Source organism: Nelumbo nucifera, chromosome 7, assembly GCF_055504915.1.
Source record: "Nelumbo nucifera cultivar China Antique chromosome 7, China Antique-T2T, whole genome shotgun sequence".
Classification (NCBI taxonomy): Eukaryota; Viridiplantae; Streptophyta; class Magnoliopsida; order Proteales; family Nelumbonaceae; genus Nelumbo; species Nelumbo nucifera.
Window position 1 is genome coordinate 51,985,757 of NC_142655.1, and position 3,603 is coordinate 51,989,359.

At 33.1% G+C, this 3,603-nt stretch overlaps 1 long non-coding RNA gene across 1 annotated transcript; it reads left to right on the forward strand.

Annotated features, from left to right (window-relative positions):
* The first annotated feature begins 701 nt into the window (after positions 1-701).
* Positions 702-2,368, forward strand: LOC148790492 (uncharacterized). Its single transcript, XR_016078748.1, has 2 exons — positions 702-1,876; positions 1,996-2,368. It is a non-coding gene; the product is annotated as an uncharacterized LOC148790492 (long non-coding RNA).
* The last annotated feature ends 1,235 nt before the right edge of the window (positions 2,369-3,603 follow it).

Below are 3,603 nucleotides of genomic sequence, written 5' to 3' on the forward strand. Positions count from 1 at the left end.
AAATGGTCAAAACCGTTAGACGGTTCAAATGGTTCAACTGCCTGGGTCAGCACTTTGTTGACTAAATCAAAGGTTTTTGATGAAATAACGGTTATGGGATAACGGACCTGACCGGTTCCCGATTTTTCTGGTCTGACAGTCCAGTCTAATCCAGTTTTGAAAACCATGCTAATTAGTTTTGTATAATTCTAATTTTGACGGGTTCATATTTCCGAAGCGATTGACAAGTAAAAAGATTATTATAAAAAAAAGGCCAGTAGGAGAAGGATTGTACCATTGTTGTGAATGGTTTGGGTTCCTCAATATTTATCATTTGAGACCAAGGTTGAAAATTTCACAACGTATAGGTTGATACCATTTCGGGATGGGTATGATACACAAAATGTATAGAATTAGACAATTTTGTGTTTTTTCATTCGTATCAGACTGGTACAGGTTTGTATTGGCTGGCCATATATCGGTCCGTTTCGAAATTGTATCAGCCGTTACAATATGAATTTAATTCCCTCTCTTTTTACTATTCAAATTTAATTCAAATTGTCTGTCCTCCCTCATTTATATCATTTTTAATTAAGCCAATTTGAGATATCAGTAAAGGCTAATATTATTTCATTAAATACTCATATTCACCTTTAATTAAGGCATTCAACACATCATTAAATACTAATTAAGTCAAATAGTTTGTTACCATAAATTGAAGGTGAGAAATTTCCAACAATATGCCATACCTTTATTGCTTGGCTTAATAATATATATTTTGACTTTTTAGTAACCTTTCTTCTCTTGGTGAAGTTTCTCAATAAATGTTAAAATTGATTATTAAAATTTTTATAATAATAAAAATTAATAAAGTTATATTGATTTATTTAAAATTAAGTTTTGTATTTATTAATTTATATACATAATAAATGTTATCTAAATCTATATATTAAGATTATACACGGGTCTGTTTGGATCGGTTAGTTTGAACCAAATTGATCACTCGAGTTGAGAGCCGGTTTCTTGGTTTAGTCGTTTTTAGTCCAACAACTAATGACACTCTTGATTATAACATTTCAGTCCCAATAAAAAGTATGTTTGACCTAAAAAGTAGAGCTTTTACATGTGTAATTTATGCAGCTTTAACCTAGAAAACTAAATGTAATTGTAAAAGTGGAAAACGTCAAGATAAAACATCCTAAAATAACATTGGTTAACTGTCAATGGAGTCTTTCACACATCAAGCTAGAAAGTAAGCATTTTCAAAAGAAATGAAAAATAATTAATGAAAAGAAAAAGAGAGAAAGGTTTATAATTTTGTTAAATAGCATTAGTTACTAAAATAACATTAATTATATAACATTTGAGCGTTTCACAAGTTAGCTAGTAGCCTCGAAAAGAGTGAAAAAGAATTAATGAATAAAACTATAAAATGACTGAATACATTGAGATGTTAAAAACTAAACATAATAAGGCATAACTGGTTCGGGTTGGGTTATTTTCGGTTTATAAATATACAAACTGAAAACCAAATCGACCATTTGATTTATACAAATTGATGAACTGAAACCAACCCAAAACTTTAAAAACCAGCTATTTTGGATCGGTTCAGACCAGTTTAATTGGTTTGCAATGCAAACCTGAACTAAATACAAATTTGGTTCCAGGTTCAGTTTTAATTGCATTCCACACATAAATTAAGGATAAGGTTTTGCACTCTACATATTTGTATTGTAGTCCTTCCAAACTGAGCCTAAGTTAAATTGGCCTTGCCTCACTATATAAAGCGCATCCTAGATCACACTTTCCACTACAAATTCATCCATGGCAACTCCCAAGTTCAATGCTGTGTACTTCATTTTCTTCATTCTCCTTAGTCTTTCTGCGCTCTATGAATGTAAGTCCAAGCTCTTGCATATGTTCGTTTTTTTTTCTTAGTTGAGTTCTTATTAATGTTCAACATCATTGTTACATTTCTGTTCTTGTTAATTTTATTGTGTGGTGAACGGAAAACAGGTAGAAAAGATGGAAATATGGAGCAAATTTCGAGAATGGATCCTATGGAGATGAAGGGTGGTGTGAAGCTATACATTCCGCCATGTCTTCCATACCAATGTAAACCTAATAATGTAAAATGTTGGTGCTGCATATCAATTCCCCATGGGCCATGTTGGACCAATAAACAAGAATGTATCAACATCTGCCCTCCGCCTTCCCTTAAGGATCAGGCATTTCCATGATAATTAAGCTTTTCTCATTTTTTTTCTTTCCTCATCGCTATCAACCCATCCTCAATAGTAATAATGTTTAAAATAATGATGGAGTGCTACACTGATTTTTTGGGTTTTACTCTATGCGATAATCAGATAGCATAAATAAATTTATAGTCTCTCTCCCTCTCTCTACAAGTACTCTTTCGATATCATCTATAAAAAACGGACTCTTTGAAAAGATAAAGGGTGCAACTTTACTCTGTCGTCAATTCTCCAAACCAGTAGTAAGAAAGATTGGTACCCACATGTGAAATTTGTTACTACTGTGGAAATCAAGAATTATATATATAGAGAGAGAGACCAATAATGACTGCAGAAAGTACACGATTTTTGTTATATAAGTAACAGAGATTTGATAAGTTCTGTAGTAACTTGAGTAACTATAAGAATGTTGGTGCTGCCACACTCCCATGGTTTATTTAGTAGATAAGGGCAATTTTGCCCTAAATATTAATAAGAAATAATGTTTTTATAAAATAACTAAAATAAGATAATTTTTTTTAGAAAAATATCAAAAAAGGGTTCATGCCGGCCATTTTAATAGGTCAAGGTATTCCGACAGTCTACCCCGCGTGCCGGAGGCTCCAGAAGTTATCTCTCTGGGTTTGCAAACCTAGCACCTAGGTCCCTGCAACTCTTCAGAAGTTATCTCTCTGGATTTGCAGAGAGATGATTTCAGATACCCAAATAAAACACTCCCCATAAACCGTAAGAAAACAGTGGGAGAGAGAGGCAGAGAGAGATGATTTCAGATCTGTGGATCTTTCTCCGTTGTTTTCTTTCGTTTTATCTCTCCTCTCTCCTTGACAGACGTAGGGTTCTGTACTCAAATCAGAACTATAAAAACACCACTAAATAAAAATAAATTAATACTAAATAGTAAAAACTGGGTCTGCAGCTGACCTATAACACTGTGCAGAAACGATCGTTACGTTAGTCAATGGCCGTTTTCTTCAAACTTCAAACTTCAAAGTTCAATATCTGATTATCACTCTTTTTCATCATTTTTCTCATCTAAATTAATCCTTGAGGTGACTGAGAATGGTTTTAAACCCGCTGATCTAACTTTACACTGAGGCTATGTTTGATTTGAAGGAAAATATAGGGAAAGGAAAGGAAAAGTGAGGAAACCGGCCTATACAATATTTATATATGTTTCTCCTCTTTTTCCTTCCTTTTCCTATTTTTTCCTTCAAACCAAACATAACCTTAAGGTTTCGTTTTCTCTTCATTTTTTTCTTGTTTGTAAGACCAAGTTTTAATTCCTTTCGGTGTTCCAAACCATTGATGGTGGCATAAGTGCTTCTGCAAGCAATTTAGGGTTGTTTTCAGATTAATTGTGGATTGGAAA